The following is a 27,150-nucleotide window of genomic DNA, read 5'->3' on the forward strand; positions in this document are numbered from 1 at the left end:
CACTGAAAGGAATAAAATTTTATGCAGTGCATTTATAATTAATATACAAAAGATTTTAGATGCATCCATCTCATGCCCATTAAGTGCTATTTTTCCTAATGCCTACTTTTTTGCATGCCTGATTTTTTTTTTCCTTCCTCTCCTTACACAACACCAGCCAAGTAAGTATGAGAAGCCAACTAGAGATACCTATAAATTTGGGAAGAATATCTTTGCAATATGAGTCTGGACAGACTAGTGCAAGGGAGGGTGAAGTTGAATGTTTCCCAAAGACAGACAAGTTGAAAGACTCTGTGAAATGCCGTGGAGTATGATCTAAGTGATCTCTTATCCTACCTTTGCAGGGAATGTGACATCCCAAATAGAACTAGCTTCTACTCCATTCCAGAGGAAGAAGGGATCAGGCTCAATTGAGCCTCTGTTCAGGCTTCAACAAAGAGCACCAATGTGGGGATTTCTCCCTCATGGTACATGAGGGACCAAAGGACAAGAGAATAGTTCAGGGCCTAGGATGAGAAGTGACAGAAAAGTGACCTCTCCAGGGAAGAGCTTGGCTTTCAAAAATCGGAACACATATCTGGGAAAATGACAACATGGGTCTCCTACAAGGTGTTGGATTTCCTGATCTCCCAAAATTGAAGAAGACAAATAGATAAGTGGTGGATTTTGTGCATCTACAGTAAATAGAATATTTGGAGTACAAAGAGGCTTCCTCCAGGTGCATCGACAGGGGCCAGACAAAGCAAACCTATAGGGAACAAAGCCCTTTTTTTGCACCATCTGTATTTTTCCAATAATCAGAAATAGGTCTTGGTGAGATGTCAAAGAAAAACAGGACCAGCAGCAAGAGAGAGGAAGATCAGGCAGAACAATCATAATACACACCCAGTAAAACAAAATTGCTAGAGAAAAAGAGGAAAACCTAAAAAGTACATAAGGAGAGTCAAGTGCAACACCAAAAAATAATAATGATATAAAGAGAATATGGAACTCTATAGACATATATTTGAAAACATAGAGTAAATGAATGAATTCCTAACCAATGTACTCATTGCCAAATTAAGTAGGAGGAAACTTGGATGGACCAAACCCAATAGAAGAGATTCCAAAGATGATTAAAGATATATTATTGGAAAAGTCTCCAAGAAAAGTATAAAATACTTAATACATTTAACATGAATGACACAGGATCTATATTTAAGATTTTCAACCTTGGATTTACATCAAAATAATCTTGGAGAACTTTAAAATAGCTTGATGTCTTCAGACAAAACAAATCAGAATTTCTAGGGACAAACCCCAAAGATCAGCATTTTTTAAAGCTTTCGAGTAATTCCAATGGCGGTATTGAGTTAAAGAGTCACTAGTCTATATGAAAAATTATAAAATTGTGTTAAAAGGTGTAAAGCAAAATCTTAAAGGAGCATACAACCTTTGATGAGAAAGTTTAATTTCATAGCATTGTTCATTCTCCTGAATTAACGTGTAAATTTAATGAAATTTTAATCAGAAACTCAACAACTCTTTTTAATTGGAAAAACTGATTTTAAAGTTTGTATTACAGATGATTACTATTACCGGGGCACCGGGGTGGCTCAGTCAGTTAAACACCCAACTCTTGATTTCAGCTCAGGTCATGATCTCATGATTCGTGAGATTAGGCCCCAAGTTGGAGTCTATACTGAGAGTGCGGAGCCTGCTGGGGATTCTCTTCCTCCCTCTATCTCTGCCCTTCTCTCTCTCTCTTTCTCTCTCTCTTTCTCTCTCTCTTTCTCTCAAAATAAATTAATAAACATTAAAAAAAATTAAAGATGATTACCATTACCAAATAATAGCCAAGAAAAAGATCATGATTTACCAGTTACTAGAAAATATTATGAGTAATTAATTCATCATTATATAAGGCAGGACAAATAGACCAGTGGTGCAGATTAGAGAATACAGAAGTGGCATCCAATATGTATGAGAAGTAACAATGATCTATGTGGTAGTTCTGTCACATGAGAAAATGATGGATTATTTAATAAATAGTACTGATACAACTGGAGGTACACCTGGAAGAAAGTAAAAGTGGACCTATATCTCCTGTTTACTAGCAAACTCAAAATTGTTTGTCAATTGAAATGTACAGTAAAATAATCAATAAATTTATATATACATACATATGTAGACTTTTAATGAGACTTCATGTTAAAAATAGGGATCAACAGGACCTTCTTTTTTTAATGTGTATTTATTTATTTTGAGAGAGAGAACTGAATGTGTGGGGGAAGGGCAGGGAAAGAGAGGGAGAGAGACAATCCCAAGCAGGCTTCACACTGTCAGCACGGAACCTGATGTGGGGCTTGATCTCACAAACCATGAGATCACCACCTAAGCCAAGATCAAGAGTCTATCCCTTAACCGACTGACCCACCCAGGCACCCCAATGAGACCTTCTTAACCGGGGCTGCTATCTAATAATTTCCTTTCTGTATTTTCCTCAATTCTTCCCCTTATCCCTTATCCTTCTCAGGCTCACAAAACTATCTCCAGCAGCATCCTATCCCATTCAGATACTTAGAAATTCTTACCATTCCCTTCTGCTCTTCCATTGGAGGCTTTGGGCACACAGAGAAGAGAAATGGAGCCTAAAAGGATAATTTATGTGTAGCACCTTTCATGCAGCACCATGCATGACACCCTCACCAGAACCTGAAGCATCAGGGCATGGAGACAACTTTGAGTCAAGAATCTATCACAAAATTCTAGCTTCATGAAGACTCAAAGGAAAAAAAAAAAGTGCTTACTTTTCATTTTTCTTATTTAAAGATTTTCTCTTTGACTTTTCAATTGAAAGTATTCAATATCTTAAGCTGTTTAATTGGTATAAAAATTAATTCTGCTAAATTAGAAAATCTCTATGGCAAACTGGCTTCAAGTATATTGGCTAACCCAGCAGAACAGCCTGTGGGAAATTAAACTGACCTCCATCACACATTGCATCCATACTGGATACCCACGCAGGCTTTGAGTATGATTTCTTCTCATATCAAAACACCTATAAACATTTTACAATGGTGTAAATGTAGAGACTCAGAATTACTTTATTAAGATTTTTTCTTTATTAAACACACCAGAATTTATATATCCAAATAAATGCTACTTCTCCAAAGTATCCCAATACATTGCCATTGCTGTTACTAATAGGTATGTTGCTCTTTTCTCAGAATTTTTCTTAGAGTCTGTCAAAGATTCTTTGAACCTCTTCAATGATTTTTTGAAACTATATGTGCAATCTGAATATATCTAAAATCATATACAGTAAAACGTGGGTAGTCATATAGAATAAGGTTGGAAAAAACATATATAGTTATATAGTATATAGTTGGGGAAACTCCCTGAATAATACTATGTGTGAGTGCCCACATACATATGTAACAGTTTCTTAGATGCCTCAAATTTGTTTAAACATAATTCTAAGTATTTGCTGTTTCTGGGTAACTACATTAAATGCCACCACTCACTTGAGATACAGCCATCATTTGGGGGGAATTTGTTTTTGGTGCCTCCTGGTCACTCCTTTTAAATGCTACACAGATGTGTAAGTATCTTCATTTCTCCTTTCAGACCCACACGGTCTGTTCCCTGAAGCCAACCCAATTGGCTCAACAATTGTCCAAGGTCTTGCTATCTCCAACTTCAGGACACTATTTATGTCACAAATACCCCTGGCCTGATAACCTTTATCAACCCTTTGTCAGTCCTGTGCAGCATTGCTTTTGAGACCTGATTCTGGATGCCCTCTCCAGATAGTCTTTTCTATTACAAAAAAAAAAAAAAAAGAAAGAAAGAAAGAAAAGAAAAAAAAAATTTCACTTGCAGCAGCACTTGCCTAAGAGATGACAAAATTAAGTGTTGTATTTCATTATACTGGGTCCTACCCAGCTGAATCTGATTAACCACTAGGGACTTGGAGTCACACACCCTGCCCCACCTCCGCCATAACACCAGAACTTTTCTGGATCTAAGTGAACTTGTTCATGACCAGTAAGCAAGGGGGCTACTTTACAGATCTCCTGCACTGACCTCAGTCTTAGGAGAATGTGAGTTTTCAGTGCTTAATTAGCATAAGGACCATGGCCCTCCACTTTCTAGCATTTAAGACCCTGAGTTTTCCCTTTTAGGCCCAAATACTCAGTGGCTCTCCTCACTGGTGTGTGCTTCCTAATAAACTAGGCTCCACAGGCCACCCTCACCCCTGTAGGCCAGGGTACTGTGTTATTTATTCTCTGTCTTCTCTATAACCTCTTCTGCCTTACTGCTATTTAATTAGGTATTGTCTCAGAACTTCTGGAGTGTATTGAACTATATTTTGCTTTAAAAAGTACGTTACTCACCAGCATTCCTTTTTTGTCAAACGTGTGACACAAGACACCCCTAATACATCTCCTTAAGAATCTTGAATCAAAGACAGATTGCTGATAACCCATTTGTTTTTTTCATCCCTAGAGACAGTGTTTCTTATGGTGTGGTCTGCAGATAACACTAGGATCATCACCTGGGAATTTCTTAGAAATGGACATTCCCAAGCCCCAGTTCAGACCTACTGAATCTGAAACTCTGGGGTGGGGCCCAGAAGCCTGTTTTATCAGGCCTTCCAGGTGTTTCTGATCACAAACTCAAATTTGACAACCATTTCGCAGGCATACTGCCCAGGGTAGTGTCTCAATAAATGCCTGTTAATTTGACTCTGCTAATCTTTCCTTTCAAGCTGTAATTAAAATTAAGGGAGCCCAGCAATTCTAGGCAGAAAATAGGGAAAAGACACAGAGGATGCACTAGGAATTGTAGGCCCATAGAGGGAGCTGAGTCTTCAAAAAGAAAGAAAACACACCTTTTCATTTCATGCTTGTTTTCTTACCTTGTCTCATCCCAGCTGTGTGATTCTACATACCTCGCTGACTTTCCTGGCTGTCTTCAGCACGGTCACATACAGGTCCTGAGAAAAATCTTCTTTAACTTTCTGTACCTTATTCGTATTTCAGAGTTTAAGTCTTCACAGAGAGCCAGCAATTGCTGCAAAACTGCATAATTTCTAGGGAATCTGGAGTCACAGAGTTCTCTAGGAAAACCTGTTTCCCTTTGCACTTTTTCACTACACGTGGGGCTGATATCTCACATTTTCTGTAGCAACCCATAGTTTTTAGATGTCCAATGGAACAGTCCCTTAGCTGATAGCTCCCTGCAGCAATAGGAGGCAGGGGTTGCCTGGGGCAAAGACAGGAGTTGGACATAAGAAAAAGCATGGACTTGGAATCGGATGCTGATTGACAAAATAAGAGAGCACTGAACTTTTTCGATTTCTTCTTTGTGCTAGGCCTTCCTAAATCATAACTCTTGTGAGAGCGTGGTAAGTGTTCGTTTGGTTAACTCTTTGGACCAGTGACTCTCGACCTTGTCAAGGATGTTCAAACCATCTGGGTGGAATTTTTTTTTTTTTTAATATCTGGCATGGAGCCTAGGTATTGGTAGTTCTTAAATTTCCCAGGTGATTCCAATGAGTAGCTAAGGTTAAAAAACACTGTTTTGGATTTCCTAGTTAAAGATTGTTAACAGTGAGGTGTCTGCCTATTTCTTAATGTTTCTTTTCCTACAGTCAGCTCCCAGAGATCAGACCACAAGTGGATCAAAGAATCACACAGAAAAGGGAAACTGAGTCATCCCTCAAGATCTCTAGGATCAAAATAAGACACAATTACAAGATCAATAAGCCTTGGAACTGTCTCTCTTTTTTGCATCTGTGTTTTTTTCTTATCTACCCAAGACCCCTATTCTGCCTTCATGACAAAGTACCCACCATTGTTGAAGAAAACTATCTGACAAACCTACTAATAATAAAGCTTCAGTGACCCAAAAGGTAACTGCTATTGTTTTTGATCGACATTTGCATTTTCAAAAGTTATTGGAAAAGAAAAACATCAAACTCACAGGATTTGAGAACGTACTGATACAATGCTAAATGGCTGCATTTCAGGTTACAGCTATATCTTTGATCCAAGAGACTTCCCATGGTGCTCTGGAGGAAAGTGTGCTGCCTTTGGGAAAAGGAATTTGCACATTTCCAGACCCAGCATCCCAGGAAAAGATATGGAAATATGGGCTTGGAGCTGAGAGATGATACATTACTGACTGATACATAGAGACATAACATAAGAGAATTTCTGGAAATGCAAATTGTTTTTAGTGTGTGATGGGAATCTCTTCAATTTTTAGAACAATAGTGATACATATCAGTTACAAACCTTTTTAAATCACCCCTTCCACTCCTGTAGCAATAAAATTCATTGTCTAGGTTAGTTTGGAGATGTTCCTACCCATAATCACGAACAGCAAAGTATAGATTTCAGACACTTGTATCTAAAACTTAAAGACAACTAAAAATGCACAACCAAATGATTTCTAAGTTATTCCAAGTTCAGTACTTTTTTACACATTTAACATTTTGATTATCAGCTTTCTTTTAGAGAGTAACTGAATAGGAAAGATTTACTAAGTACAAAGATATGAAAGGCCTTTCACAGTTTGCCAAGATTCACATTAATTATTTAAAATCAAACAAAATTCTGGTTGAAAAACAAGAAAGAAGGCAAGAAGGAAGCTCATTTATGCATGGTGCTGCTGACTACCATCTAAAGAAGATACTATCAGATGATTGTAGAATCACTCAAAAACACTATTCCACTGAGTTCACTTTCTCCAGAGGAAAGGTCTAAATTTGTGGTCACTTGTGTGGGTCACTAGCTCAAGATAGGGGTGTGGTTGGCAAGTTAAGTGTGAAATTAGATTTCTGGTGTAATCAGTCATCTAATTGCATATCCAAATGTATGCTACATTTGCACATTTAATTAATTATGTCTTAATTGAAATCATTCTGCTCACAATGATTTGTTCTAATTTCCTTTCAAATCAAATTTGAAAAGGGAAAGGGAAAAAATCAGTTTTGAATTCATTTGTAGGGGAGATTGTATATATATATTGAAAAAAAAGTAAATATGATGGATTTTCAAATTGTTTCTTAAAAGAACATTTTTTTTCAGTTCCTGTAGAGGTGCCAAGGAAAACATTAAAGACAATCCAGATAACTAAATGGGATTTCATTTGAATACCCGTCTAAGTTTGAAGATGGAGAGAATACTCTTTTGTTGTGGATGTGCCCATTATAATATTGGTATAATTAGTCTTTCGGCGGCAACTCAGATTTTTGGGTCAGTGCAAAAGGCCTTGTTTATTTCAAAGAGTTAGTTCTCTGAGAAAGTGGCTAATTAGTCTTAGATTCCACGTGCACATGGTCTGGTCTACAAATTAAAACAGCTATTTAAATTTCCTTTATGAAAATTATGCCTGGTAGGGCACTTCCACATGCAATGGGGTCTTTGTTTCTACATCTAGAGGTTCCAGAAAACTAGAAAAGGTGGGGTTTGTATCTTTAGATATGCCACAGTTGATAAATCCTTAGATCCAGGTATTAACAACTGAGAAAATCCTTGCATTTCCCATGATTTTAGATTTGAAGTCTTCTATTAGCTTAGTGCTAGGGAAAATCATGTGAGGAAATGCAGAAACAGAAAGTTCCCAGTTATGTTTTTTGGGGGGCATATAATTGGAAAGAAATCAGGCCTTTAAAATTAATGACAGATAAAGTCACACGAAGGTCAATTTGTTATTCATTTGGTAGTCACAGTTCTGAAATTACTGACTCGGGCATCTAACAGTTTAGCTTTAACTTAGGCATTTAATTTATTATCCATTATAGCTTCTCTTCCATACTGATCCTTGCCCTGAACAAGATGTCATTTCATAAACCCAATTAAACATGGTACTTACTGTGGCTTAAATACCAAGACAGATTTAATGTATTGTCCAATTTCACAGATCAGCAATGTTTCTCTTCCTGCATCACTTGCCATGACAGTAACAGAAGTGAACAGTCTGTGCCAGTAGATGGGCCAGAATTTAAACCGTATAAATATTGTGTGGTCCTGCAGGTAAGACAATTGGGAGTTCTTCACCCAAGGTGTCGCATGGTTCTTGGATATATTGTGAAATTAATATTCCATATACATGAATTTCAGCCTTTTTAAAAAAGGCAGAATGGTTTCTGGAAGGCAGTGAGTCTCTTTCCAAATTATTGAATTAAAATGCTTAGTCAATAAATAAGCCAGTGCTATTTTCATCAGTATTGGAGTTGCCTTTCTAACTTGGTGTTTTCTCCCAGTAAGAGGCTTCCAACTAATTTGTTTTAATAGTGGAAGTCAACATGGAACTATTTTATTATTGAGTCACAGTGGTCTCTGCCTATTCAACTCTGTCTTCTCCAGCCCAGGCCTACTCATTATGATGTTGATGTGAACTATGTCAGGTAGTGTTGACTGGTTTCTTACTAGATACAATCCCTTATTCCCTTAATTTATAATAATAATATTTTATGCATGTTACAACAAATTCACAGAACGTGGATTCCTTTCCCAGTTCGAGGGGATGGACCATGATTGGTCTAAGCCATGAATATTGTGTTGGACTGTATTATTTGTTCATAATTTTTGTTCCTTCCCCACCTTGCCATGCTTCAATGAGGGAAAAGAGTACTTCCCTGTGGCGTTGACTTTGGCTTGGCTATAAGATTGCTTTACCAGCGGAATGTGGGTGGAAGTGAGAGAGTGCCTATTTTAAGCAAAACTACTAGGAAGCATCATGTGTTTCTGCTTCTCCTTTTGCATATCTGCCCTAAACTGTGAAAATCATGTGCCCCCTCCGTCCATCAGCCTTCCAGGAATGAAGGACTCTTGGCGCACACATGAACCTTCCTCATGGTCTAGTGTAGCAATGCTGCGACTGATCCACAAACTCATGAGCCAGAAACAATAAACTTATGTTTGTTGACACATTAGTGTGTTTCTTTAGCTGCATTACTGTGGCAAAATCTAATTAATACAAATGTTGATTTAATTCTTCTTTGCTTGTGATTGGTTTAGAGATGAACCTTTGACCCTGGTGTAGCTAATCAGATATATTAGAAAGTATACTATGGGAAGGATGTTATGAGTAGTATTTTGACCTCTGATGAAAGAAAAAAAAGAGACAAAAAGTAAATGCGCTTTTAAATTATCTTCGGCTTTATTGTTTAAAGACATAATTACTGCAGTTGTGTAGTGATCTTTTAACTCTGAAGAATCACACAGGAAGAAAACCAAACATGCTAAGGGTAGCAGAACAGAAAGCCAGAGAAAAGCTGGGTGCTTAATGACATTATTGCAAATCCGGTAGCTGGCATTTACAGAAAAACTGAGTTACTATATTGCTTAAGCCACTATTAGTGACTCTTGTTTTATTTGCAGCCACAGGCACCAAATAGCGTGTTTCTAGCAATATACCAAGAAATATAGACCATGTATTTTTTAGTTAAAGAGATTTTAAAAAATTAAAGCATCATACTATATAAATTGTACTATTTTTCATTTCAAAAGGCAAAATGACATTGCTATACACTATAGCATCTGTATACTATAGGAACAATAACCGTCTCATTAAAAAACAACAACAACAACAAAAAAACCCGCCTAGTGTTCCATGTGTGAGTATGTAATGCCTTTGTATATTTTTACAATGCCTTTGTATTGAATTAGAAATCTAGAAGATCAATCTCCATGAGTTATTACTCCAAAATAAATTTTAAAAATATAAAACGATGAAAAATGTGAAAGAAAAGCTAAATGAAATGGAAATTAAATCCACGAATAAAAATGCCCACCTAAAGGAGTCATGAGAGTAGCACAGAGAGAATGAAAGTAAACACTCAAAGAAATAATAGAAGAAAACGTTAAAACCTGGACTAATGAATCACATCCTGTGAAGTCATTACTCATAAGGTGCTAAATTAAAATATTTTTTTTATTTTTATACCTTTAACAGCACTTTTATTCTTGCATTTTATTTATTTCTTTATTTTTAATATGAAATTGATTGTCAAATTGGTTTCCATACAACACCAGTGCTCATCCCAGCAGGTGCCCTCCTCAGTGCCCATCACCCACTTCCCCTCCCTCCCATCCCCCATCAACCCTCAGTTTGTTCTCAGTTTTTAAGAGTCTCTTATGGTTTGGCTCCCTCCCTCTCTAAATTTTTTTTCCTTCCCCTCCCCCATGTGTTTCTGTTAAGTTTCTCAGGAGCCACATGAGACTGAAAAACATATGTTATTTGTCTTTCTCTGTATGACTTATTTCTCTTAGCATAACACTCTTCAGTTCCATCCACGTTGTTACAAAGGGCCATATTTCATTCTTTCTCATTTCCAAGTAGTATTCCATTGTGTATATAAACCACAATTTCTTTATCCATTCATCAGTCGATGGACATTTAGGCTCTTTCCATAGTTTGGCTATTGTTGAAAGTGCTGCTATAAACATTGGGGTACAAGTGCCCCTATGCTTCAGCACTCCTGTATCCCTTGGGTGAATTCCTAGCAGTGCTATTGCTGAGTCACAGGGTAGATCTTTTTTTTAATTTTTTGAGGAACCTCCACACCGTTTTCCACAGTGGCTGCACCAGTTTGCATTCCCACCAACAGTGCAAGAGGGTTCCCATTTCTCCACATCCTCTCCAGCATCTATAGCCTCCTGATTTGTTCATTTTAGCCACTCTGACTGGTGTGAGGTGATATCTCAAGTGTGGTTTTGATTTGTATTTCCCTGATGAGGAGTGATGTTGAGCATCTTTTCGTGTGCCTGTTGGCCATCTGGATGTCTTCTTTAGAGAAGTGTCTATTCATGTTTTCTGCCCATTTCTTCACTGGATTATTTGTTTTTCAGGTGTGGAGTTTGGTGAGTTCTTTATAGATTTTGGATACTAGCCCTTTGTCTGATATGTCATTTGCAAATATCTTTTCCCATTCAATCAGTTGCCTTTTAGTTTTGTTGATTGTTTCCTTTGCAGTGCAGAAGTTTTTATCTTCATGAGGTCCCAGTAGTTCATTCTTGCTTTTAATTCCCTTACCTTTGGGGATGTGTGAAGTATGAAATTGCTGCAGCTGAGGTCAGAGAGGTTTTTTCCTGCTTTCTCTTCTAGGATTTTGATTGTTTCCTGCTTCACATTTTGAGTTTATTTTTGTGAATGGTGTAAGAAAGTGGTCTAGTTTCATTCTTCTGCATGTTGCTGTCTAGTTCTCCCAGTATCATTTGTTAAAGGACTGTCTTTTTTCCATTGGATAGTCTTTCCTGCTTTGACAGAGATTAGTGGGACATACTTTTGTGGGTCCAATTCTGGAGTCTCTATTCTATTCCATTGGTCTATGTGTCTGTTTTTGTGCCAATACTATGTTGTCTTGATGATGACAGCTTTGTAGTAGAGGCTAAAGTCTGGGATTTTGATGCCTCCTGCTTTGGTCTTCTTCTTCAATATTACTTTGGCTACGCGGGGTCTTTTGTGGTTCCATACAAATTTTAGGACTGCTTATTCTAGCTTCGAGAAGAATGTTGGTGCAATTTTGATTGGGAGTGCATTGAATGTGTAGATTACTTTGGGAAGTATTGACATTTTAATAATATTTATTCTTCCAATCCATGAGCACAGAATGTTTTTCCATTTCTTTGTATCTTCTTCAATTTCCTTCATCAGCTTTCTATAGTTTTCAGCATACAGATGTTTTACATCTTTGGTAAGGTTTATTCCTAGGGATTTTATGATTCTTGGTGCCATTGTAAATAGGATCAGTTTCTTTATTTGTCTTTCTGTTGCTTCATTATTAGTGTATAAGAATGCAACTGATTTTTGTACATTAATTTTGTATCCTGCGACTTTGCTGAATTCATGTATCAGTTCTAGCAGACTTTTCATGGAGACCATTGGGTTTTTCATGTATAGTATCATGCCATCTGCGAAAAGTGAAAGCTTGATTTCATCTTTGCCAATTTGGATGCCTTTGATTTCCTTTTGTTGTCTGATTGCTGATGCTAGCACTTCCAACACTATGTTAAACAACAGCGGTGAGAGCGGACATCCCTGTCGTGTTCCTGAAAACAGGGGAAAAGCTCTCAGTTTTTCCCCATTGAGGATGATATTAGCTGTGGGCTTTTCATAAATGGCTTTTATGATGTTTAAGTATGTTCCTTCTATCCCGACTTTCTCAAGGGTTTTTGTTAAGAAAGATGCTGAATTTTGTCAAATGCTTTTTCTGCATCGATTGACAGAGTAATATGGTTCTTATCTTTTCTTTTATTAATGTGGTGTGTTACATTGGTTGATTTACGAATGTTGAACCAGCCCTGCAGCCCAGGAATGAATCCCACTTGATCATGGTGAATAATTCTTTTTATATGCTGTTGAATTCGATTTCCTAGTATCTTGTTGAGCATTTTTGCATCCATATTCATCAGGAATATTGGCCTGTAGTTCTCTTTTTTTGCTGGGTCTCTGTCTGGTTTGTGACTCAAAGTAATGCTGGCTTCATAGAATGAGTCTGGAAGTTTCCCTTCCCTTTTTACTTTTTGGAACAGCTTGAGAAGGATAGGTATATTCTCTGCTTTAAATGTCTTGTAGAGTTCCCCAGGGAAGCCATCTGGTCCTGGACTCTTATTTGTTGGGAGATTTTTGATAACTGATTCCATTTCTTTGCTGGATATGGATCTGTTCAAGTTTTCTATTTCTTCCTGTTTGAGTTTTGGAAGTGTGTGGGTGCTTAGGAATTTGTCCATTTCTTCCAGGTTGTCCAGTTTGTTGGCATATAATTTTTCACAGTATTCCCTGATAATTGCTTGTATTTCTGAGGGATTGGTTGTAATAATTCCATTTTCATTCGTGATTTTATCTATTTGGGTCATCTCCCTTTTCTTTTTGAGAAGCCTGGCTAGAGGTTTATCAATTTTTGTTATTTAAAAAAAAAAAAAAAACAACTCTTGGTTTCATGGATCTGCTCTACAGTTTTTTAGATTCTATATTGTTAATTTCTGCTCTGATCTTTATTATTTCTCTTCTTCTGCTGGGTTTGGGATGTCTTTGCTGTTCTGCTTCTATTTCCTTTAGGTGTGCTGTTAGATTTTGTATTTGGGATTTTTCTTGTTTCTTGAGATAGGCCTGGATTGCAATGTATTTTCTATCAGGACTGCCTACACTACATCCCAAAGCATTTGGATTGTTGTATTTCATTTTCATTTGTTTCCATATATTTTTTAATTTCTTCTTTAATTGCCTGGTTGACCCATTCATTCTTTAGTAGGGTGTTCTTTAACCTCCATGCTTTTGGAGGTTTTCCAGACTTTTTCCTGTGGTTGATTTCACGTTTCATAGCATTGTGGTCTGAAAGTGTGTGTGGTATGATCTCAGTTCTTTTATACCTATGAAGGGATATTCTGTGACCAGTATGTGATCTATCTTGGAGAATGTTCCATATGCACTTGAGAAGAAAGTATATTCTGTTGCTTTGGGATGCGGAGTTATAAATATATCTGACAAGTCCATCTGATCCAATGTATCATTCAGGGCCCTTGTTTCTTTATTGATCCTGTGTCTAGATGATCTATCCATTGTTGTAAGTGAGGTATTAAAGTCCCCTGAAATTACCACATTCTTATCAATAAGGTAACTTATGTTTGTGGTTAATTGTTTTATATATTTGGGGGCTCCTATATTTGGCTCATAGACATTTATAATTGTTAGCTCTTCCTGATGGGTAGACTCTATAATTATCATATAATGCCCTCCTTCATCTCTTGTTACAGCCTTTAAAGTCTAGTTTGTCTGATATAAGTATGGCTACTCCAGCTTTCTTTTGACTTCCAGTAGCATGATAAATAGTTCTCCATCCCCTCACTTTCAATCTGAAGGTGTTCTCAGGTCTAAAATGAGTCTCTTGTAGACAGAAAATAGATGGGTCTTTTTTTAAATCCATTCTGATACCCTATGTCTTCTGTTTGGAGCATTTAGTCCATTTACATTCAGTGTTATTATTGAAAGAGATGGGTTTAGAGTCATTGTGATGTCTGTAGGTTTCATGTTTGTAGTGATGTCTCTGGTACTTTGTGGTCCTTGCAACATTTCACTCACAGAATCTCCCTTAGGATCTCTTGTAGGGCTGGTTTAGTGGTAATGAATTCCTTCTGTTTTTGTTTGTTTGGGAAAACATTTATGTCTCCTGTTCTGAATGACAGATTTGCTGGATAAAGGATTCTCGGCTGCATATTTTTTCTGTTCATCACATTGAAGATTTCCTGCCAGTCCTTTCTGGCCTGCCAAGTTTCAGTAGATAGGTCTGCCCCTAGTCTCATGGGCCTCCCTTTGTAAGTTAGAGCCTGTTTATCCCTAGCCACTTTCAAAATTTTCTCTTTATCCTTATATTTTGCCAGTTTCACTATGATATGTCGTGCAGAAGATCGATTCGAGTTACTTCTGAAGGGAGTTCTCTGTGCCTCTTGGATTTCAATGTCTTTTTCCTTCCCCAGATCAGGTAAGTTCTCAGCTATGATTTGTTCAAGTACACCTTCAGCCCCTTTCTCTCTCTTCTTCGGGAATTCCTATGATACAGATAGTGTTCCGTTTGATTGCATCATTTAGTTCTCTAATTCTCCCCTCATACTCCTGGATTTTTTTATCTCTTTTTCTCAGCTTCCTCTTTTTCCATAATTTTATCTTCTAATTCACCTATTCTCTCCTCTGCCTCTTCAATCCGTGCTATGGCCACCTCTATTTTATTTTGCACCTCATTTATAGCATTTTAGCTCCTCATGACTATTTCTTAGTCCCTTGATCTCTGTAGCAAGAGATTCTCTGCTGTCCTCTATGCTTTTTTCAAGCCCCGCGATTAATTTTATGACTATTATTCTAAATTCTTGTTCCATTATATTGCTTAAATCGTTTTTGATCAATTTGTTAGCTTTCGATACTTCCTGGAGTTTCTTTTGAGGAGAGTTCTTCCATTTCGTCATTTTAGGTAGTCCCTGTGGTGGCTCCCAACTGCAGGGCACTTCCCCTGGGCTGTTGGGAGTAACTTGTGTTGGTGGGCGGGGCCGCGGTCAGACTGCTGTGTACCTTATCTTCCTCTCTCCCAGGGGCAGGACTCACTGTGGAGTGGTGTGGCCCCTGTCTGGGCTACTTGGACACTGCCAGGCTTGTGGTGCTGCTTCGATGGGATGTGGCCAAGGGCGAATTGGTTGGGGTGGATCCGCAAGGTACAGAGGGGCGGGAGGGACAGGCTTAGCCCGCTTTGCCATAGGTGGTCCCCTACGGGAGGGGCCCTGCAGCACCAGAAGGGAGGCAGACCCGTGGGAGGGATGGATCCACAGAAGCACAGCCTTGGTCATTTGTGCAGTGCAAGGAAGTTCAGTGACAGGAACTGGTTCCCTTTGGAATTTCGGCTGGGAAAGGGAGATGGTGCTGGCCAGTGCCTTTGTTCCCCCACTGAGCTGAGCTCTGTCTTCCGGGGCTCAACAACTCTCCCTCCTGCTCTCTGAGCAGAGCTGTTGACTTTTAGCATTCCAGATGTTAAGTCCTGCTGGCTGTCAGAACTCACGGAGTCCAGCACCTCTGCTTTTGTAAGTCAGACTTCGGGGGCTCTGCCTTGCCAGGCGGACTGCCCCTAGACCGCCCTGGCTCCCTCCTGCCAGTCCGTGTAGCACGCACCACCTCTCCGCCCTTCCTACCCTCTTCCGTGGGCCTCTTGTCTACGCTTGGGTCTGGGGAGTCCGTTCTGCTAGTCTTCTGGCAGTTTTCTGGGTATTTAGGCCGATGTGGATGGAATCTAAGTGATCAGCAGGACGCGCGGTGAGCCCAGCGTCCTCCTATGCTGCCATCTTCCCAGGTCTTAAATGAAATTTTTTGAAAAGACACTAAAAGCAGGTACAGCTTTAAGTGTATGCATGTGTGCACATGTATGTGAAACATTTGTTTTAAATAAGTTTTATTGAAATATCACATATGTCCATTTGAGGACAGATTTTGAGCTTGATGAATTTTTACCAAGTGAATACAGACATTTAAGTATCCATCAAGTTAGAAGATAACACTTAGCCAGCAGCTCTGTCAGCTCTTTACTCAGGACATTATTTGTGATAATCACCTGTGCTGTCTCACATAGCAGTAACGAATTTGCTAGTTCTGTTCTATAGCATCTCATATGCAGACAGATGACAGTCTACCTTTTCTCCTCATGATGTACATGTGGGTTAATTTCAGGTTTTGGTTGCTATTAACGTGATGTGTTAAATATTCTTGTCTTTTTTTTTTTTTTTAAGTGAAAACATACGGATTTACCAACAGACAGGAGACGCTCTATCTTTATCTCTGGGGAAACATGGATACCTAGGTTTTGGGCTCTTGGCCAAGATGTATTCACATCCCCCCCGCCCATTACTGGTATATTCTTTTTCTTTTTTTTTCCCATTACCCAGTTGTAGCTTTTCCAAAAAAAATTTTCTTTTAATTTTGAAATAACTTCAAACTTAGACAAAATTTGCAAGTATAATACAAAATAATCTTTCTTTGAATCATTTAAGAGTAAGTTGCTGACCAGCAGCCCTATAGGTCCAATACTTTGGGATATATATCTTACACATATCCACAACAAACTATTAGCATTGTTTTTACTGTCATTCATACATTGCTACTATTTAATCCTCAGACCCCATTCAAGACCCTCACATTCACAGTAAGCTATCCCTGTGTGTAGTCACCTTTCTCACTTTACTGTGGCTCTGATCCCCTTCCTACGTCTATATACCCCAGAGGGTTTCTGTATACACCATACAGAACTTTCCTGAATGTTTTTATCTTACACAACCATAACACAATCATTGAAGCTGAGAAACTAGCTTTGGCATTGGTGTCATAGTATTAACCAAGCTAGGGGTCTTATTCAAATTTCAGCTGTTTTTCCACTAACATCCTTTTTCAGTTTCAGGATTCTGTGTAGGATCCCACTTTGCAATTAGCTGTCATGTCTCCTTAGTCTCCTCCAGTTCCTTAGTCTTTGTTTTCTAGAACTTTGCCACCTTTGAGGAGTACTCCTTGGTTATTTTCTGGGATGTCCCTCATTTGGGTTTGTTTGATGTTTTCTCCTGATTGGATCGAGGATGTGCGTTTTCGCAGGAAAAATCAGAAGTAATGCTCCTTTCTCAGTACAACATAGCAGAGATTATATGAGAGTGACAGCATGTCTTGTTACTGATTGTGTTTACCTGGATCTCTTGGTAAAGGTTGTGTCTGCTGGATTTCCCTACTGTGAAGGTACTATCTTTACCATTGTAGCTAATAAATATCTCAGGGGAGATAATTTGAGACAATCTCTTTTACCCCAAATTTTGCTGCTAATTTGAGCATCCATTTGTGGATCTGATCACTAAAGACTATTAGTGTGGCAACTGCCCAGCAGTGATTACCCATCTCCTTCTTTCGGTATACATTTATTATTTAGATTTTTTTCCTAAGTAAATGCTATCTTCTTACCCATTTATTTATTTGCTCAATTATTTATATGAGTATAGACTTGTGGATATTTATTCTATTTTAGGGAACAAAATACAATAATATAATTATTTATTTTGTTGCTCAAAATGTTTTAATTTTGGCCATGAGGAGCCCCTTTAGGATAAGCCGCTACGTTTTTCCAACAAGCACCCGTTTTTTTTTGTTTTTTGTTTTTTAACTTTTATTTCCTATTTTTTTTACCACTCCCTTATTTTCTGGGACTATGAGATGTACCAGGCCTATCTTTTGTTTTCCCTACACTAGTCCAGGAATGAACTATTTTCTTCAATGATTATTGACTCCTTTTATTGAAAAATGGCATTTAGATACCAAGATCTAGGTGCTAGATGTCCCAATAGAGTGCCATTGCTTTTAGGCTCTCTTACTGAACAAAGCTAAGGACTATATATGTATCTAACCAACATATACTGTAAGGATAAAATGATGAAACTTTCTTTGAGGAGGGTGTTGGCAATCTCCTCACACTTTCCTCCTTAGAATGTCTCCTTGGAATCTTAATAGGTCCCAAAAGAGATCTGACCTTTTGATTTTACAGTACAAATGTGGGGACTTTCTGATCTTTGGAACTATAAACACATATCTCTAAAATTAACTTAGAAGACTTTAAAAAGGAGACTATCTTCAGGTAGGGCCCTTTGTCTCTTGAGGAGATAAGAGAAGTTATCCTTGTGTCTGCCTTGCTAAATAAATTATATGAAAATCTGTCCAGGCTTTTTGTCACATTTTTTTATATCCTACATGCATGTAAATCTATTAATTCTTACTTAACAATAAACTGTGTTCTCTTTTCTATATTGGTTCAGAGGGGTCTTTTGTTGGCAGAATTGTTTTATTTACCCCAAACACACATGTATGCATACACACATATACCTCGGTGTTTCTAAGTCTTTTGCTTTAAAAAGAGGGATGCTCGGGGCACCTAGGTGGCTCAGTCAGTTAAGCCTCTGACTTCGGCTCAGGTCATGATCTCGCAGTTTGTGAGTTCGAGCCCCACGTGGGGCTCTGTGCTGACAGCTCGGAGCCTGGAGCCTGCTTCGGATTCTGTGTCTCCCTAGCTCTCTTCTCCTCCCCTGTTCATGCTCTGTCTGTCTCTCTCTCTCTCAAAAAATAAATAAACATTAAAAAAAAGGAGTGATGCTTGTGGATGCTTAAATATTGGTGAACGGGCACCAGTAAAAAAGAGAATGCATAAGAAAACAGAGTTATAGATTTGGTGGCAGAAAATTAAGGAATTTTTCACTTGGGGCATCAAATATCTCTGAAAAGTAGAAAACAGTTCATTTGTTGAGATTACCAATAGAACTGGGAGGAGCAAAGGTTTGAGGAAAGTGGAAGTTTATAAAATTAAAATAGTTACTGCCAGTGATGAGAAATAGAGTTGATTAAAAACAAAAGCATGCGTGGTTGCTGAGTAGTTTCTTGGATGAGTTCATATTGATGACTACAGCCATAATCTACTGTGGCGTAACCACTCACTCCAATGTTGGCTCTGCTCTAATGCTTGCCAGCTCTCCTCCACACCCTCCACCAACGGTTCATCACCCCAGCGGCACATCAGATTCACCCGGGCTTCTGTTAAGAAACAATGATCCCTGGGCCCCACTCCCAGAAAGACTATTGTAACCCTTCTGGAGTATGGTGTCAGCATCTAGTATCTAAACGTTTCTGAAGTGATTCCCACGTGCCCTAAAGGTGGAGAACCAGAGACCTAGAGGTACTACTCAACCTCTTCACTGCTTGCTACAGATAAACGACCCAGGCAAGTCATTTCTGAGCACAGTAGAGTTTACTGGAGATTGTAAACTGTGAGTTGAATAAGCAAGCAAATTTAGCCAAATCAAATTTAATTCTGAGTTTTAAAAATGTCCTATGGTCACCCCAAGAACTGGAAACATTTACTGGGCCTTCACCCAGCATCATTTTGAACCAGCTCCACTTTGCCCTTCTTCTACCCCAGTGTCTTCTTCCTACCCACTTCTTCCTATTCTGCCAGACCAGGGGAGCTAAAACTTCTCATTCTTATGCAGAGTGATTCAGCTCCTACTAACAGTCTGGTGTCCTCCACTTTCTTGCAGCATGAACTCTAGTTATTCATCACCTTTGAGAGTCTTTGAGAGGCAACATTCTCACATGTTAGTTTGTAGCATCGGGACAAAAGGTTGATGCTGACTCCAAAGCTTCCAGGGCCCAGGAGCCATTTAGGAATACAGGTCAGCTACAGACTTGCAGGAGGAAGTAAGATATTGTTTCTTTTTTCATTCACTCAGTAGTTACTAACAGCCTGCCATATGTTTGGCCAATGAAGGAAAAAAGACAAAGAGATACATGCAGTGTAATCAGTATAATGGTTTAGTAAACATAGGATGCTCGCAGTAGAAACACATAAAGGAACTAGGAGGAGGGGAGGAGAAGGAAGGTGAAGGAACTGCAGGCAGTAAGAGCCCTGGGTTGCAAGCTGGCTTCCCAGTTCCAGATTCACAGAATTGTAGAATTAGAGCATCACCGAGGGTGTTTGTTAGTGAAACCTGGTCTAAGCAGCCCTTTTGTGGATTAGGAAATAGAAGTCGGCTGTCTAGGAAATGAACTGAGTTGCAGAAGGTCCCATAGCAAGTCAGTGGCGGGGTCAGGATTAAATTCGAATCTGGGTCCAATGGCTATGGGCCCAGTGATACTCTCCCAACAGGTAAGTTTCTAAGACCCTGCAGGCCCTGCTACTGGAGAGGGTAGGCCAGCAAGAGCTGCTGGTGGCAGTAGGGACTGAACCCACAAAGCTGATGCCTCTGTCTGTAGGGTGACTGGCTCAGCCTGCAGCCCTGGCTGTGCACTCCCGAGTGGCTCTGCACAAAGGGGACCAAGGAGGGGAGAAGTGGATACATAATTTGGCTTCAGCATGGACTGAATGAGAAGGCTACATACTGAAAACAGAGAGGAGAATGGGCCCTCTGAAAGAAGAACCACTCTAACAAATGCTAGATTTTTAAATTACAAAGCAAGCATATCACAGCCATATGGCACAGCTTTGGAAAATTCCAGGAGAATGAATAAGAGCAAATAAGAATAGAAAAAGATGACTTTCGAAGCTTGTGTCTGAAATAAGTAGGGAGGCATTTGGGGGCATAGCAGGAAAGGAATACACATACCATCTAAGGAGAAAACTCAGACAAATTCACAATAGGCCTTTTAAAAAAATTCAGTTTGTATGGAGTCAAGCTTGGGAGTGTAGGTCATTTCTCCACTCACCAGGGTTAGAGTTGCTTAAATGTGGACCAAATCAGGCAAAAACATGATGCAATGGGGCTGTTCTATTCAGCAGTTTTCTCTTTTCCTTTTTACTTCCTACCACAAGGGATTAAAATAGAGAAATTCTCTCCATTCATTTAGTTTAACATTCCCCAATTTCCACATTTGTAATGATAACTTAGGAAACTTCTTTGCTTTTTACATTAAATATAAAACTTTTCCCAAGCATCTACTAGTTCACCCAGTAAGCAATTTCTTCCTTACACACCAGAGGTCAGTATTGGCCTATTAATTTACATGAGCTATTAATTTTTATTTTCCTATTTAATAAAAATGAGAAACAAAATACCACAGCTCATTGTTATATTAGAATTTGGTATTCATTTCTTAAGAAAGCTTCACCTGGGTGAATATGAATATATGATGACTTAAGAAAAAGAAGAAAAACTTTAAAAGGTGGTGTGTGGGGAGAAGCCATGCAATGAAAGTGACCTTTTTTCTTCAGGAAAGCATTCCTAACTCTTTCCAGGCATTTTAATTAAGTAGCTTTTACATGATAGTTACTATTATGCGTAAGTAATCTTCATAACTAGCAGTATTAATTTACATGCTGTAAGTGAACCAAAAGCATCGCTACAGTGTTTAGAGCCCAGGAAGTAAGAATCCCATAGAACTCTGCCTACCTACAATAGTGTATCAATTTTGGATGGCAAAGTTACAGATAATCTGGACAAATAAAACAGGGGTCCAGCAGTATAATAATGGCTGTGAGTACCTAGAGAAGTTCAAAGATCTAATGGAAAGAAGAAAAACCTAGAGGCGAATGTTACAACTGTCTATAGAGGCATTAAAGACTTTCCTCAGGAAGAAAAATAGATCAGTAGGGCTGCTCTAGTCAGCGAGGCACAGAATTACAGAGACCAACACCGCGACTTCCTATGAGATAGAATTTTCTAAAAACTATAGCTGTTCCACATTTTTCCCTGGGATGCCATAGAAACAGTTCCAGCACTGAGTATCGGGATAAACTAGATGAATGCCAAAATCTTTTACATTCTAAGGTTATAGGGGTATGTGAATGTAATGCCAAAGAGCAGACATGCTCATGGGTTCCACAAACTCTAAGCCTCTTTCCAAGCATGTGTATTCTAGGTGGTACCTGCTTTAAAATGCCTCCTGAATCCTCACGAACAATTTCCTCATCACAGGTGCCTCGTCATCTTTTGAAACATATTGCACTTTTTTTTTTTTTGGTATTATTTAGCTTTGTGTTTTTACGTGTTATCTGAAAAACAGATTACTCTTTGAGGAATACATGTTTTTATCCTCTGTAATACTGAGTACAATACAGTGGAGTTAGTAAATACTCAGGTAATATTTGTGAAGGGACTTGATTTCTCTATCCGTAAAGTAGTGAATAAAAACACTCACCTTCCCTGCCTTCCTGAGTCGTTTTGAGGATCAAATGAGATAATGTGTCTGAAAGCACTCTGAAGAATATCAAATGTTGTACAAATGTAAGGCATTATTATTTCAGAGGGGGTTCTCTCATTATAACCTTCCATGTCAGCTTGAACATAATGGCAACTAAGGAACATTTTTAAAAACTTAATCTGAAAAGAGACTTGTCCCTTCTGGGTACAAATTATAAGACTCCAGGGGGAAAAAAAACTGTTTGTGCATATTTTTTTTTGTTTGTTTCTAAATAGCATAATGAGCTATGGCCTTTCAGGGAAAATGTTGCTCTGATAGAAGTAATTCACAATGTCGAAAATTGCCCTTGTGTACTTCCAGGAAGGAACTGCAAACAAATGAGCTATTTTGTCTTCTCCAGCAAAGGGACTTACCAGGCATGGGTGGCAGCTGTTCAAGTCCATCTGGTCAAGAATTCACTAAGATCATAATGTGAAAGTAGCTCAAATGCAGATTTGCACGACAGCCTGCAAATGTTCCTTTGGAGACAAAATGGTTGCTCAGGCCAATAATCTGCATTTTTAAAAGTCTCTAAATATGGGTTTATGGAATAATTCATAACAGCTTTAAGAAACTATTATGGCACACTGGGAAAGTCATCTGTATTGAAAGACATAATTGTTCTGTTGGCCTGCAAACATTTGTTTACAATTGGCCTTAATCATATCACAGTTTTATAAATAGGACCTTTAGGTTTTTTAAGAACAACTTTTCCAGACAAAATATTATGAGCAAATAAAGGACGTGGCTAGATTTTCGAAACATCTTATTAACTTTGAAATAATATTTTGAAACTTAAATAAGACAGTAAGACATGCATGCTGATAAATATGGGGTGGGGGAGGAAAAACAACTGAAAGTTTATAAAAGCTTCTCAGCAAATAAACACATGAGAACATGATAAATGATAGAACTATAATCTATAATCTACCTTAGTAGTATATTTACATAACTTCTTAAAATATTTTTGTCACTTTAACATGCTTTTTCTTATTGGAGTATGTGAAGAATGTTGTGAGATAGAATGTATATGTTTATGAATGAGTGCACTGATGTTAAAAGAGGGAAAGAGATGGATTCTGTCTCTCCCTCTCAAAAGCACGACTCAAATTAACACTTAAGATCACTGCTTGTGCCTGGAGCCCGTGCTTTAGTCCTATTTGCTGCAGGTCTCTGGAGTGCCCATGCTGACAACACTGCCTCTGAGCCTTCTCCTCACCTTGGTTTCTCTACCTTCCCCTAGGCAAACCCCTGCCTCTTCTCTTCAGAATCCTCATGAAATTTCAGGAACATTGATGGATAGGGAAGTTATTTTCAGGTTTATTTCAGAATTATCCTCCAATAGGCTAGGGCTGGTTTAGAATTTGGGGAGAGAAGCAAAAGAGCTTGGCAAAAATGACTATTAGTTCTAAAGTTAAGGCTAGAGGCACCAGGGCAATCTCAATTTCCCTAGGATGTCCCAAGGAATCCCTGTCCATATCAGGTCCGGATATCATTCCACCAGCCAAAGACCACAGGAAGCCTTCACAACTCAGAGTAAAGAAAGTTTTAGTAGTCCTTGGGCAGTCACTAGTCACTCAGGCTGTTTCAGGGGCCACTTAGTTTCTCTTCAATGGTTTAGAAGGCAGTAGGGGCACCTTGGTTGTCATTTCCACCAGAAACACAAAGTCAAGGCAACTCTGCCACTCAGGGGATAATGCTGACTTTTGAAAGTTATGGTAGGTTTATCACCAGGGTCTCCTACCTTTCCAACAAGCACTGCAATCAACTCATAAAACTTTCATCCTTTCAGGATATCCAGCTCTAGGTAATCTAGAAGGATGGAATGCAACAGGTTGATACTTGATTCAGAGGTTCTGGACAATGAGTGACTGAATTTACAACCCCCCTATGGTCATCAGGGTTCAATCAAGGTAGATCACCTGGGGATTGGAGCAGCAGGAACTAGGTTCAGAGGCTATCTATTATAAAGTCTCCTATTGACTTCTCAGGAGCAGAAGACACACATCATTAATATCTGGGAGGTAACAGTTCTAGGCACTCGGGGCCAAAGTGAATGTCTGGGTCTGATTCACAGTTCTCATTAAGAGACCTCTGGGTGGCACACAGTAGGTTTTGAGCAAGCATTAGTAGAATGAATGTTTATGGAAGGGCAATTGTCTGACCTAAGGTACTATGTCTCAGTGAAAAATGTTCTTAGAACCTGCAGTTAAAGAATTGTATTTCAATTTTTTGTTTTCTCTGTCATTCAGGATGAGATTCAAGAGCGAAACTGCGTCTTATTCCTCTCCCCAGCAGCCAGTATAGTTTCAGATATCCAATAAGCATTCAGTGTTTCCAGAATTAACAAACCAGGTAAGCCCAGTTACTTATTGCCATACGGCTTAGGTGAGAAAGGGCTGGACTTTGGAAAAGGACTCAATCACTGAATAGGATGTGGGTGAGTGGATCCCATCACAGATATGAATAGAGACCAAAGCAACATGTCCAGGACAACAGAGTGATAGGTTATACTCCAGGTAAGTAGAAATCAGCAAAGCGTTAAAATGAAATGTTGGCCTTTCCAAACAGTTGGATGGAATATGAGACAATTCATTCTTATAGGAAGGACAGCAAATTAGAATAAGAGGTGTCTGTTATTACAGAGGAGGGTCCACACTAATGGGCCAGGATCTAGGACTAGGGTATCCCTTTATGAGAAGGGCGATGACAGATAACAAAAGAGGACCTCAGAAACAGGGCTCACACTGAAGCTTGGTCATCAAACGTGGGTGCCCGGGAGCAGGCAAATAAGACTTCAGAACAGACTGAGATACATTTCCCAGAACTGAGGTGTGACATTAGAGCAGAGAGAGGCAAAGTAAACAGGATCAAACACAGTTTCTAGATGCAGCCATGCAAACCTCCCCAGCAATATTCAGGATTAGTGCTGAGAGTCAAGGAGGTGGTGAAATTGCAGGAGGGCTTTAGGCGGCCACAGCAGAGGAAGGAAGAGACTTGCAGAGACTAGAAACCACTCTTGGGCTAGCATTTGCAAGAGTGGGTTTGATTTGGGATGTTCATTCTAACAAACAACAATTTAATTAACTGACATATTCCAGGATGTTTTTAAGACCTAATTTCCTCGGAAATGATTTTTTAAGCATTCATTATAGAAAAATTTTTTTGCTGTCTACACTTTAGAAAAAGGTGTACTATTTATAAAAGTTGGGAGTTGTTGAACTGTTAGAGAAAGCAGGGAGGGAAAAAAACCTTCACAAAGTGCCTTCTCCAGTTACTCCTTACAGATGTATTCTTAAAATAATCACTTGACATATTTATATGTACATCTTTAGTTTAATATCTTACCTAATTGTCCAACAAACTAATTCAATGTTGTTTGCGATGCATTAAATGAACAAAAGATAAACTGGGTAATAGAGAATGCAGAGAGCCTAGTGGCCCATGAAATCACTGGATTTGCAAAGTGATTTTCTTTTCAGTGCTGTGCCCTATCTGAGAACAAAATCTGTTGGCAAAGCATTTTAGTAGCAACCAGCAGTATGAGCTGGGAAATTGTTAGAAATGCAGATTCTCCGGTCCCACTCTGGACTTCCTGAATCAGAAAATCCAGGGTAGGCCAAGCAACCTGTATTTTCAAAAGCCCTCTAGATGATTGTGAGGTATACTCACAATTGAGAACTACTGCTACATATGCAATAAGTTTACCCACTTACCCTCTGGCAAAAACATATCTTTGCATTTACTTTTTAGGTTGATCGCTACTTATCTTAGTAACTATAGATTCCTCTAGTTCATTTGGCAACAAAAACAGAACTTTATATACTGAAATACAAAATGGAAGTGAAGAGGAGAAAATATTGTAGTAAAATCAACAACTAGAAAGCAATTTGGAATCATTTAATTCAGGGGCAGGCACTATACTTCAAAAACCCAACAAGCATTACATTTTAAAAACATAGCCTCAGGGCGCCTGGGTGGCTCAGTCGGGTGACTCTCTGACTTCGGCTCAGGTCATAATCTCAAGGTGCAAGTTCAAGCCCTGCGTCGGGCTCTGTGCTGACAGCTCAGAGCCTGGAGCCTGCTTTGGATTCTGTGTCTCCCTCTGTCTCTGCCCCTTCCCCACTCGCACTCTGTCTTTCTCTGTCTCTTGAAAATAAATAAATGTTTAAAAAATTAAAAAAAAAATAGCCCCTAAGTGGATAATTTCCAGTGATGATTTTTAGTCATAAAGAGAAGATCAACTTACATTTATTATATCCAAATTTCTCTGATCAAAGAATAAATGATTAAGGCATTTTGGATACATTTTCATTATAATGAAAATAGTAAATATGTTTCAGAAATAATGGGGCAAACAGATATTTATTTATTTGAAATATTTGCTTATCTGAATATCTGAGGATGCTAGATGCATATGTCCTTATAATATTCTATTCGTCTTCTTTGAAACATAAAAAATGGTGTCCATTGGCACTTTTTCTCTTCAAATTTTTGTGGTAAAATACATGTAAGATCTATCTTAACCATTTTTAAATGCACAGTTCAGTGGCATTAGACACATCCATACACTGTGTAATCATCACCACCATCTCCATAAATTTTTCATCTTGTAAAACTGAAACTGTGTACCCATTAAACAATAACTCCCCAAACCCCAGCCCCTGGCACCTACCATTCCACTTTTTGTCTCCATCATTTTGACTACTATAAGTGGAATCATGTGGAATTTATCTTTTTGTGATTGGTTTATAATACTTAATTTCACTTAATGGCCCATCCATGGCATATAGCATATTAAATACTTTCCTTCCATTTTAAGGCTGATTAATATTACTTTGTATGTACATACCCTATTTTGTATATCCATTTTCCCATCAGTGTACATGTAGTTTGCTTCCATGTATTAGCTATTGTGAATAATGC

The 27,150-nt window shown here is 38.6% G+C and overlaps 1 long non-coding RNA gene across 1 annotated transcript in view; it reads right to left on the minus strand.

The window, feature by feature from the left end:
• Positions 1–25,662, minus strand: part of LOC128314015 (uncharacterized) — a 36,322-nt gene extending 10,660 nt beyond the window's left edge. The window contains exons 1-2 of the long non-coding RNA XR_008295300.1: positions 22,599–25,662; positions 7,867–8,021 (exon numbers count right to left, since the gene is read on the minus strand). This is a non-coding gene — a long non-coding RNA (uncharacterized LOC128314015). The remainder of the gene's footprint in view (positions 1–7,866; positions 8,022–22,598) is intronic.
• Between the last annotated feature and the right edge of the window lie 1,488 nt (positions 25,663–27,150).

The sequence above is a fragment of the Acinonyx jubatus genome, chromosome C1, assembly GCF_027475565.1.
Source record: "Acinonyx jubatus isolate Ajub_Pintada_27869175 chromosome C1, VMU_Ajub_asm_v1.0, whole genome shotgun sequence".
NCBI classification, from domain to species: Eukaryota; Metazoa; Chordata; class Mammalia; order Carnivora; family Felidae; genus Acinonyx; species Acinonyx jubatus.